Below are 13410 nucleotides of genomic sequence, written 5' to 3'. Positions count from 1 at the left end.
ATTTTAATAAAGTATTAGTAATTGTTGAAATTAACATTAACAAAGATTAATAAATGCTGTATTATTGCAGTTCATTATTAGTTCATGTTAACTAATGTAGTTAACTAATGTTAACTAATGAACCTTATTACCGTATATACACTATATAAATGTTACATTTGGTAATGGTTAAGATTTTACTGTAATTTAATCAGTACATTATGAATTTCACATTGAAGATGGATTTCTAAATATCAACTGTTGGGTAAATGGTTGCAAAGATTTCTGCTTCTCAGATGCATCCAAGACATCCAAATTCTTTTCCCTTCACCTTTAAAGACATTGGATCTCCTCCTCCATGCTTATACTGACTCGGAGGATGACATTCTGAGCCACATTTTTTTATAAGTTCATTTATCTGCAATAAGAAAGTAAACTCTTAAGTACTAAAATACTTCTGTGGATGTAGGAAGTTAAATAATATATGACATACTTTCTTTTTGTCTTTTTCTTTCTTTCCACAAGTCACATCATTATGACATGCCACACAGGAAACCAACAACTGTAAAAAAAAAAGATAAGCTGTGTAAAACTGTCAGCAGAGGACTTTTGTTTTGTTTTCAAGTTTATTCTGCAATGGCTCCTATTTGCTGGCATTTAAACAAGCACAACCTTTTTTGGAAGCCAATACTTACATTAGGTTTCTTTTGAAATGTACATTCCTTTTGATGAACTCCCGCTCCCTTGGTAACGTTACATGAGGTGGGTTTTAATAGGACATGAAACAACCTTGAATTATCCTGTCATACATGGAAATTAGAAATAATGTCATTTTGCTTTTTAAGTTTTAAGGTAAATCTAACATAAGTATGAACCAATAAAATGTATAATGTAAGAGACTGTATGTTAAAATCAAAGAAATGTCTATGTAAAGAAACACAAAATCATACAAATAAACTGACAAAGACAATAAAATGATATAAGTTCACTAAAATATAAACATGTATAACTCACAGAACATATGATTGAATGAAAATCGATGTGTTTTTTTCCATATTTCTCGTTGGCTTTGATTATTGCCTGGTCAACGATGTTCCTTGTTTTATCATCAAGTTGTTCGTATGTGTCGCCTCCATCTATTGACCCCAACAGTAATACTGCACCAACCAACCACAGAAAACCTCTCATCCTGCACAGATAAACAGATATAATCTGATGTGCCGTCTGGTCGCAGATCTCATCCAGGGGCGTCGCAAATGTGGTGAAAGGTGGTGACAATTATAGGGGCCCCCACTGCCCAGAGTGCCCCACAACATCCAGAAATTATAATATACTGCTCTTTTTCTTTAATAATATGTAGTATATATTAGTTTTATGGCTGAGATTTTAATGAAAACCGTGGATTAAAGCAATTTTGTGACAAAAAGTTTTCCAAAAATCTCTTTCTGTCCCCTCTATTAAAATGGTTTAATCTGATCCGACAGTTTTTTATTATTCAGTTCAGTCAGTGACAAACAAACATCAGAGGTAGCCAATAACAATGAAAGTCCCACCTTCAGCATGTAACAGAACCAATCAGAGCGAGGCTGACGCTAAACTTTGTGGTTCAAGTATACAGTGGAAAAGCAGAAGACTGACTGACTGAGGGATGTTAAAAGAGCTGTTGTAGGGATGTGCGGGGCACAAACTAATGCAGTGGTTAATTGTAACACAGGCTGTTTACATTATATGACAAAAGATACTTTAATGCTTAGAAAAATATGCAAAATATGCTGTTCCAAATTATATCTCATAATACACTTTCTGCTATGCAATCAGGTTTTCGAGCTGGTCATGGCTGTACCTCTGCTACACTTAAGGTCTTAAATGACATTACAACTGCCATTGATAAAAAAAAACATTACTAAACAGCCGTATTTATTGACCTGGCCAAGGCTTTCGATTCGGTCGACCATCACATCCTTAATGGTAGGCTTGGTAGCTTTGGTTTCTCGAAAAACTGCCTTGATTGGTTCACCAACTACTTCTCTGACAGGGTTCAACATGTTAAATCTGAGGTCTGGACCTACTGATGATTCGATGGGGGTGCCACAAGGTTCGATTCTCGGGCCAACACTATTCTCTGTGTATATCAATGATGTTGCTCTTGCTGCTGGTATCTCTCAAATCCACCTTTATGCATACAATACCATTTTATACACATCTGGTCCTTCATTCAACAATATGCTATTCAATCTTAAAAAAAACTTCAATGTTATTCAACATGCATTCTGGGGACTTAAGTTGCTTCTAAATTCCAGCAAAACTAAATGCATGTTGTTCAATCGCATACCTATCAACTTGACTAGTATTTTGACTCTGGATGGATCTAGACTAGATTATGTGAACACCTACAAATATCTAGGTATCTGGTTAGATAATTCACTTTCTTTTAAGTTCCACATTAACAAGCTGCAAACCAGAATTAAATCTAGAATTGGCTTCTTATTCAGAAACAAAGCTTATTTTACTTATGCTGCCAAACATACATTAGTAAAAATGACTGTCCTACCAATATTAGATTTTGGCGATATCAATTATAGAACTGCTTCTACCTCTCTTTTGAAAAGGTTAGATGTGGTCTACAACAGTGCCATTCGTTTTGTCACCAATGCCTTTTATAACACCCACCATTGTGATCTATATGCATTAGTTGGTTGGCCTTCTTTACATACTCGACGCCTGACCCACTGGTACCATTTTATATATAAATTAATTTTACGCCAAACCCCTCTGTATTTGAACTTTCTTCTCACCATTGCCTCACCCGTTTGTAATCCGTTTGTTTGAAACTTAAGAGCACCATCTCTCTCACCTCTTAAGAAGTTAAAGCACAACTATCAGAGCTTTTGCCTGTTTGTTGCACATGCTGACCTGCTCAAGATCCTTTTTATTACAGATTATGATGTATTAATTGTTATATATTGTTATTTTTAATTTCTTGTCCAGAAAACTTGTACTTCATTTATTCTCTTGTGTATTTAATATGTAATTTGTGTAATTTTATGTGTAACTATTTGTTGTCTTGCACCTAGCTTTATCTTGGCCAGGTTGCAGTTTCAATTGAGAACGTGTTTTCTTTACATGCTCACCTGGTTAAATAAAGGTTAATTATCTTAAAAAAACTAATTATTTCCTATAACAATTTATATTTGGTCGACCTAAACAGAAATAATTGAACTATTATAAGATTCATGAGTGATTCACAGTACAGAAAGATTTGACTATATAAAGTTTTTAGGAAAATATTATGAAAAAGCAGCAATAAAAAAGCCACAGTGAAGAAGCAAACAAGTATTTAAACCTGCTGGTGTCACTGGAATCCCAAGAACCAGTGGCAGATTTAGGAAATTGGGGGCCCAAGACGAAAGTATGTATGGGGCCCCCCTCTCTGATCTTTAAAGAGAACAAAAATGTTCTGTTACTTCAAAATGAAGATGGAAAGCAGAGAACACACAAAGTGTAGCCCAACACAAACTAATAGTCACAATAGATCCCAATAGAGAATAAGTCAATTGGGCAATTGTGCCCAGAAAGACAGGAATACCAGTATTTTTTTTTACCTTGTGGGGACATTTTGAGGTCCCCATGAGGAAACAAGCTTATAAATCAAACAGAATGGTGTTTATTGAAATTCTGAAGTGGCAGAAAGTTTTCTGTGATGTTTGGGGTTAGGGTTTGGGTTAGGATAAATCCTGGATTTTTTTCTTAAACATTTAGCAGGTTTGATCAGGACTGAGGTTGATTAACAGATTTATGCAAAAAAAAGAAAGAACAGACAGTGTATTGTTCAAAGTGTATTGACAGTGTTATGTATTCAAAGCATTTTCCCAAAATATGTGTCAAAATAAGATTTGTGGAAAAGGTTGTGGCCAAATCAACAGCACCTCATAGGAGGAAAACACCCCCAACATAACATAAGGGTTCAATTAGTTTTTTCTGTAGTAAAGTTATTTACTTCACCACAAAATCATTTTTATCAGTGTAGGGCTAGGGCTATTACTAGCAGACCCAGGTGGTTGACTCACCAAAGCCTCATCAGCGCCTTTTCTTTATATTTGTCTTGATTCATCTCTGTTCATGTACTTTCCCAGTCCTCCTGTCACTTTGTGTTTACCTTTCGCGCCGCACAGCGTGCACTATTACGGACTAGTCTTGTGAAAGAAGGGGGTGTATGTGAGTAGTGACAGATAAACCTGAACTGGACATTTTAAAGGTATAGCGGAAGATTTTCCTGAATTATTAAAAAAACCGCCCCTCCACATTTAAAAAAAAATGCACACGCGCAACACTCTACCTCCTCCCGAGAGGGAACGCCTGTTAAACGCGTGCACGAGACAGAGAGAGAGCATGGAGGAGCCTAGTTCTTCTCTTCGCTCTAAGTTGCTGTCGGCATGTTTACCCGTGTCTGTTTGTGACTTGTGCCAGGGATAGCATCGCTAATCATAGTTACATCAACTTTTACTAGCAGTGATTTTAAATGGATTTCTCCAAATAGCATGACAAAATGTACCTTTCCAGTAGAAACTTTGCGTGGGAAGCCCAACCTGTCCCTATTACCTCACGCCAGCGTGTGAAATAGTCTCCCATAAATACTCTGGTCTTGTTTCTTTCTTCATAGTCCTTTCTCTTCTTGTCATACAATTCGTAAACCAGGGCTATTCAATTAGTTTGTCGTGGGGGCCAGTTCATGAAAAGCATCTCAAATGAGGGGCCGGAGATATAACAGTGATGACGACTACATTTTCCTACATTTAAACATGCTAATGTTATATTTTGAAACTGCATACAAACAAAATCAGTGCATTGTACAATAGGCTTTTTCTACAAACATGTATTTTGAAACTGCATACAAGAACATTAGTGCATTGTTAGATGTCTAAGTAGGCTTTTACTACATCAAGACATGTTCATATGTTGTATTTTATAACAACATAAGTGCATTGTAAGATGCCCAAGTAAGCTTTATTCTACATTTAAAGGGGTAAATAAGAGCCATATCACACTCATTGAGAATTTAACTTATTTACTCACTTAAGTACACATAACCAAAAGTTTATAATATGGAACATAATTGTTTTATGCTGTTTTTGTCAAAGATAATTATTACAGTAGCCCTATTTAAACTACAACAGCCATCTTAATAACTGGCAAACATTAGGCTACCTTCTAATAAACAGAATATGTTTTTAGATTTCACAAGAGCAGTAAAATCAGGTGTATGTTTGTCAGCAAGATACGCATACAGTGGTGCTGGGCTGTGAGCGATGGGCGATTAACTGTTACTCGTTTTAATTGCATTCTTGTGTGAGAACGATTACTCGCATAATATTTGAGCCTTTGTCTGCTTTAAATTTTGGAGAAACGTCAGGATCTTTTTGTCTGGTTCACAAAATCGTTTCAACTAGTTTCCTTTATTAAGACATCTAACATTAATGTCATTGTGGATAAGCAAGTTATCATTGAGCTGACATATCAGACAACAATTGTCAGAAAAAGCAGTGTTTTTAAGCTGGAAATACAACACATAAAGTTAAAACAGCCATAGAGTCCGGTCTCTTAACTCAGCAGTGTCAGCTATCGCGTCTTGAGACGCGGGCGTGAGCGGGGGAGGCGATCGCGTTGAACTTGTGGACCAAAGCGCGAATATAAACACGTGAAACAGCTGCTCGCACCAGTCACGTGACTCGCGCTCTGCAGCTCATGCTGTATGAAACAGACGCACGCACATCAACTCATAACTGTAGGGCCCGTTGTCTAACTTACTACATTTTTTCTAGAGATGTCTTTTTTACAGACTACATAAAGGGCCGGATCAAATTACCTTGGTTTGGCCCGCGGGCCACCAATTGAATAGCCCTGTCGTAGACACTTTTTCTCTTGCGACCCTCAGACATTTTGAAAAAACACAGTGAGAACGCGAGCTTCAATGAATGGTTGAAACCGTAGCACAACACACATATACACGTGAAAGTGTGCATGCGCAGAAAGCCAACCTAGAGGCGAGCACGTATGACGGTTATACGTCAACATATCATCAGAATGATTGACATCTGGGATGACCAATAATATAGATGATCCACCTGGAAAAAGAAAATCTTCCGCTATACCTTTAACTAATACTTCAACGTTTTAGTGTATTTCTTAAGAATATTAATACAATTTACCATGCTCTTGAAGTGTTCATGATGATAATAGTTTATTTATTTATTTTTAGGTTGGTTGGGGGCCCCTAGAGATGAATGTCATTCTGGATTGTTGGTGAATATCCACTATATTCAAACAAGACTACAAGGTGGCAGAGTAGTGATTTGGGCTGGAATATTGGTAAGTAAGATGGTAGGGTCCCTTTAGGGTCCCTGAGGGGGTCAAAAAGACATCTAGAAGATATGTAGAGTTCCTAAAAGATTGTTTTTCACAATGGGAAATAATGTCTTCTATAATAAAGGTTTTATGGAGGATAATACACCATCCCATGCTGGAAAACCAACACTGACTATTTTAATTCATATGGGCATAAAATTATGGGTTATTTTTCACCCAGCGTTGGATCAAAAAGGGACTAACCGAATCTTCTGGGTTTTAATCTAATTTATGGTTGTTTTAAAGACACACTATGCAGTTATTTTACCTTCATATAACAGCTTCAAAGTTATTTCGGTGGTAAACAAAGTCATAGTAAGGCGAATCATCCTCCTGTTGAAGCTCGGGGAGGACGCTGCTACCAAAACCAGCAATGCAAGCTTGAGAGAACCGCCCCTGACAAATCTCGCGAGAATCACGACTTGCTTTACGGCAACAACTTCACACACGTTAGGCTTGTTGGACTTCATGCAGCGCTGCAAGAACCGACCGCCGGATGACGTCAAAGTACAGAGAGAATGGTCCGAGACGGCACTTTGACGTCATCTGGCTGTCAGTTCTTGCAGCGCTGCATGAAGTCGATCAAAACCTATAACAACAACTGCACACGCGAATTTGAGATGTGAGGCTAAACGATTTAAAAGTTAAGAAAGTGCGTTCGGAAGAGAGTAGGAGAAGAGAATCTGACCGCATTAGGAACCGGACAAGAGTCCCACTCGGTCAGGTTTTTACTCGTTGGTGTGAGCTAAATGACAGCACTGGATGGGATGCTGATCTGGCGATCTTGTTGATGGACTAGTAAGTAAATCTCTTATTTGTAAACTTGTTTGCGGTCTATGTTGTATGTTGTTGCGCTTGCTTGTAGTATGTCATGCGATTATCATGACAACAGTTGTCAATATCTCACATTATTATCAGGACATATAAGCTTAGAGGTTGTAAAAAGTGTAAACATGCACAATTTGCAAACTATTATGATAAATAGCAATAATCATGTATAGTGACATTATAACGAACAATGTTATGAAATAATGCAACGTACACAATTAACTTTGTCATGGCATTTTGTAATGTTTACAATAACACAAATGAAATGATACAGTAGACATAGACTATAGACTGTTTACTTGTGATTTAGCTGCAATCATGTAAAAACGTTACAAGCCACCAAACGCGGTACTTTATTATTATATGCACTCTACACTTGGAATAAACTTCTTATTATCCTATTACCATCATCTGTAGTTTAGTAGACTTTGCAGTAGCCTAATATTTGTATGAAATTGTAAAACATTACCTGGTCATTATCTTCGGAGGTGTACTAGAGTGGGAAATTAAGACAGTTGCAAGTATTCTCCAGCAACTCTAGGGGTCGCTGTTTGACAAAAACGCTGAAAATGCATAGAGCGCCTTTAACTCATTATTCGGTCAAAAATAAAAATTCAGGGTTAATTTAACCCAATAGCTGGGTTTGTCCATTTTCACCCAACGTTGGGTTAAAAATTATCTACTGTGTTTATGAGTGTGTTATGCCTATTTCAGAGAACAAAAATAAAGTTTTAACAACCCAAGTTTTCTATCTTTTTATTTAAACTGACCCACAAACAGTTTTATTACAATTTTGGAGTAAGAAACATTAAAAGGTTAATCTTGCACTATAATTGCATTACATAAAGACATTTCATTTTCACCCAGTGGACTAGAACAATCTTAAAATAAAAGCAAAATTAAAATTTTCAAGAGAATCCAGTTTGAATCAAAATTAAGTAAAAACAATATTTAGATCAGAATGCATTGATGTGTGTGGAAAGTATGTTTATTGTTAAACAGAAACTAAATTCACACTTAAGATAAAATTAAAGAGCTTATTGTGTGGTAAATATAGGACATACAATAGTTCAACGTAACGTTCGGTAATGTTTAAGATTTTAAAGTACAATACATTATAACTTGTAATTTCACAGTAGAGATAGATTTCTAAATATCAACTGGGGTAAAATGCAAAGATTTCTGCTTCTCAGATGCATCCGAGACATCCAAATTCTTTTCTCTCCTCCTACATTATATCTCCTTTAGCATTATACTGACTTGGAGGATGACATTCCCTTCACCTAAAACAACATTTGCCCCCCCTCAGTTTGACCTGGAGGACGACATTCTGAGCCACATTTTTTTATAAGTTCGTTTATCTGCAATGAGAAAGTAAACCCTTAAGTACAAAAATACTTCTGTGGATGTAGAAAGTTAAATAATATATGACATACCTTCTCTTTGTCTTTTTCTTTCTTTCCACAAGTCACATCATTATGACATGCCACACAGGAAATCAGAAACTGTAAAAAAAGACTTTAATGTGTGAAACTGTCAGCAGGGGACTTTTGTTTTGTTTTAAAGTGTTTCCTGCAATCACTTCTATTTGTTGGCATTTAAACAACCACAATCCTTTTATGGAAGCCAATACTTACTTTAGTTTTCTTTGGAAAGGTACATTCCTTTCGATGAACTCCCGCACCCTTGTTAACGTTACATGAGGTAGGTTTTAATTGGACATGAAACAACCTTGAATTATCCTGTCATACATGGAGATTAAGTAATGTAATTTTGCCAAGTTTTAAGTTAAATCTAACATAAGTCTGAACCAACCAAATATAAATGTAAGAGACTGTATTCTTATGTTAAAATCAAAGAAATGTCTCTGTAAAGAAACACAAAATCACACAAATAAACTGACAAAGTCGATATAAGTTCACTGAAATATAAACATAACTCACAGAACAGTTGATTGAATGAAAATCAATGTGTTTTTTTCCATATTTCTCGTTGGCTTTGATTATTGCCTGGTCAACGATGTTCCTTGTTTTATCATCAAGTTGTTCGTATGTGTCGCCTCCATCTATTGACCCCAACAGTAATACTGCACCAACCAACCACAGTAAACCTCTCATCCTGCAGAGATAATCGGATATGATCTGATGAACCGACTGCTCGCCGATCTTATAGAGAACTGGTAAATCATTAACTCATTGGTCTTACAAATATTTACATTAGCATTTTAAAAAACTACAAATTTGTTCTAATATTTTAACAATTTACCCAAAACTATTACATATTAAAGGTTAATCATATTTCTAATTGCAAAAAGTGTGAGTCAGACTATTATTATAAGTAATCAACAATTCAAACATAACCCCTGGTACAAAATTCAATGTTCAACTTCAAATCAAACACTGACATGCAGAAAAGTTACCCTTATGGTAGTGCCTGCATTAATGTAATACCATCCAACAGCCACACATTACACCTAGGCTTTATTTGCAATCACTGTTTTTTAACTGAGATCTTTAATCAATCTTTGATTCATTAAAATATCAGTGTACTCAAAATAAAACTAATTTTCTACAAACTAGCTGTATTTCCCATATTACATGTATGGGAGTAACAGTAATGATAGCACAGGACTGAAATGTCATTGTTGAATTTATTGTTCTGGCATTTGAAACCAAGAGCATCACAACAGGCTAATGAGAATACTTTAGGAATAAAAGACCCTATATTTAAAATATTAAAGTCCTCTCTATGAATGCGAGATGGCCTTTTGTGGTGATTTTAGGGCCTTTAAAGAACCATTTAATTTAATTATCCCTATAGCAAACATCTAAAGATGAAACTTTTTTGTCTTTTACCTCAACAAGGCCAGAAAATAAAAATTCAGCAATCATATAAATGATCCTTAAAAGCAAAGGAAAAGGGAAACAGGAAAGGATAAACAATAAACTTCCTTTGTAACTGCTTGTTACTTGCCTCTGAGAGCACAATGCTCAGCATTTATTAAAACTAAATAGTAAAAAGAAGGTAATACATTGAGGGGGGTCACCCCATCCTTCCTTCCTCTATAGCTTCCTCAGCCCCCCTCATGTCAGTTTTGATGATGACGCATATTAAGATGTATCCCACCAAACATGGAACGTCTGGGAGACATTCAGATCATGTCTGTATAACGTCCGTTAGTTCAGACCCAATTTTAAACGTCTGCTGGACGTGCAATAGAGGGTCAGTGTCTGGACGTCACTCTTGCACCCCTTTTGGATGTCTGTGAACGTACCAACAAGGTTCAGTGTATGAACGTCAGACTATGACCCCTTATGGATGTCTGTGGACGTGCAAAACAGGGTCAGTGTCTGGAAGTCACTCTTGCACCCCTCTTGAATATCTTTGGACGTGCAAAAAAAGGTTCAGTATGACTATGACCCCTTATGGATGTCTGTGGACGTGCAAAACAGGGTCTTCAGTGTCTGGATTAGTCACTCTTGCTCCACTTTTGGATGTCTGTGAATGTGCCAAAAAGTTTCAGTGTGTGAACATCTGTTTGGTTCACCTTATGGATGTCCGTGGACGTGCAAACCCACATGGAAAGAACCTATATGAGGATATATGCACATATATGAAACCTATATGCAGCTTATATGCACATACAGTATATGCTGCATATAGGCAAAATTAAGGTGCATATATGTGAATATATGGGCCATATTGGTCGCATGTATTGCTTATATATATCCACATGTAAGCCCTATACATATGTCTCCTGTATTGCTCATGGGAGGATCTGTTCATTTTGTAGCTAATACCTCACTTTGGCATCTCTCATACATGATGCCTAGCTCATATTTTCTATTATCAAGGCAATAACTAGGAATTTACTAAAAAAAAAATGTAAGAACTTATGTATGAGCGAACACGTGAAATTGGTATCACATAATTGGCATGTTATGGAACCATGGCAATTAGAGAAGATGAAATGCTATGATGTCTACACGTTTTCTTGAAACATTTACAAGGCCAATTCTTTCTTGTATGAAGATAGTAGATGTCTATGGCTGTGCCAAAAATATTAAATATCTGAACACCTGACCAGAGACTGATATGAATATGGACATTTTTTATAAATCTAGAAATTCTTTTCAAACAGTCTGGAGAACTACCTGCTATATAAAAACAAGGAATCACATGAAATTGGCACATGGATATATGCAATACTCTACCATTTATGTAATATACAGCCGCTGAAATTTTTATTTTTTTGCATTTGTTTGCATTTAATCATAATTTCTACATTTGTGTCCATATAAGTCCATCGTCTGTTGGCAAGCAAACCTCAGGACTGACATAAACTAACAGCAATGAAAGTATGGGAGCATGACACATGTGATAAAAATAAGGTTATTCCATCAAGTACAATTGTTCCTAAAATACATGTAAAAACATTATGGCGCGGTTTCCCAAACAGAGGTTAGGTTGAGCCAGGACTAGCCCTAAATTATATAAGGATATGTAAGTAGTTTTTACAAACATACCTTTCAAAAAACAATACTGGGGCCCGTTCTTCGTACGTCGCTAACTCAGTTAGCTGGATTTGATTGCTGATGATTTGGCATGATCTTGGATCGTTTGGTTCTTCGAAGCTCATCCTAGAGTTGCTGTCATAGCAACAGGTCCGTAAGCTCAAACCTGCTCGGGAGCAGGCTTATTTTGTCATGGTCCTGTCAGACATCTGTGTTAGATGTAGGTCTGAGTGCATCTGGCAGGACCGTGATAGTATTATGTTCTGTGTGGGGACATGGGGAATCACATTGTGTGTGTGGTTTCCACATGTTCCCAGTGTCTTGTCACTTTTACCCTACTCCCTTATGTACTCGTGTCTGACGTAATTAATTATGTTCACCTGTTCCCCATTGATGTGGTGTCTTTATATTGCCCTTTCGTTCTCTGTTGTGTGCGCGTGCATTGTCAAAGTTATTTGGCTCTGTGTTCATGTCTTTCGTGTTGAAGAGCTGTTCCTGTGTTTTGGTTTGTGTCTTATCCCAGTCTTCAGTTTTCTCATCTGTTTTACCCCCACGTGGGTGTTTATGTTTTGTATTTAATAAATCATAGTTTATTTTGGTACATCGTGTCTGCGTTTGGGTTCTCCTTTAGTTTTCATTTTTCGGTGTTATACACACCGTGACAGAATGCACGCGCCCAATTGAACCCAGCGGACACACAGCATGCAGTGTGTGTCAGACCCGGAATGGTGGTCTTCGATAGCCACCCAGACTCTCTCCGGCAGCAGTCCCTTCCCACCGCAGAAGGGGCTTTCCCTTAATGACTACGCCCGGGCGGTCGAGAAGAGGAAGGGATGTTACCCGGAGTTTTTAGCCAGCGCGTATTTGGTGGCGGGTATGGATGACCCTCCACCGATTCGGGAGCGAGGTAGTTTACTCCAGCTGTCCTACTGGGATTTGGTAGACTGCCTCGCTCAACGACAGAGCCCAGCTGAGACTGCCCGATCCCTTTCACCCACCCCTAAGCCAGGGGGTATCCTTACGGGGGCGATCAAGCTGGGGAAGCCTGCTCTCGTTCTCCCGGCACGGGAAACTACTTCCGCGGCCAGTCTCTGTCCTGACCTCCCTGCCTCTAGACGGAGGAAGAAGAGGACGAAGAGAGCTTCGGAGCCGGCGCAGCCGGAGACACGTCACCCGCCGGCGCAGCCGGAGACACGTCACCCGCCGGCGCAGCCGGAGACACGTCACCCGCCGGCGCAGCCGGAGACACGTCACCCGCCGGCGCAGCCGGAGACACGTCACCCGCCGGCGCAGCCCGAGAGAGGTCACCCGCCGGCGCAGCCCGAGAGAGGTCACCCGCCGGCGCAGCCGGAGTCTCGTCACCCGCCGGCGCAGCCGGAGACTCGTCACCCGCCGGTGCAGCCGGTGACTTTGCAACTGCCGGTGCAGCCGGGGACACGTCACACGCCGGTGCAGCCGGGGACACGTCACACGCCGGTGCAGCCGGGGACACGTCACACGCCGGTGCAGCCGGGGACACGTCACACGCCGGTGCAGCCGGGGACACGTCAGCCGCCGGCGCAGCCACAGGCGCAGTCGCAACCCGGACCGCATCACTCCTCAGCATTTCAGCCATGGAACTTTGGGACTCAATTTCATCACTTTGGACATTTTGTTCCCCCTATTATTGCCCCACCACCCCTTCATC

General features: G+C 38.8%; 1 long non-coding RNA gene across 1 annotated transcript in view; it reads right to left on the bottom strand.

The window, feature by feature from the left end:
* LOC129442059 (uncharacterized) overlaps nt 1–13410 on the bottom strand; it is a 49964-nt gene that overhangs the window by 4814 nt on the left and 31740 nt on the right. The window lies entirely within an intron of this gene.

This window comes from Misgurnus anguillicaudatus, chromosome 2 (genome assembly GCF_027580225.2).
Source record: "Misgurnus anguillicaudatus chromosome 2, ASM2758022v2, whole genome shotgun sequence".
In the NCBI taxonomy this organism is placed as follows: Eukaryota; Metazoa; Chordata; class Actinopteri; order Cypriniformes; family Cobitidae; genus Misgurnus; species Misgurnus anguillicaudatus.
Note: the sequence above shows the minus strand (reverse complement) of the source record. Positions and strands in the feature narration are given on the sequence as shown.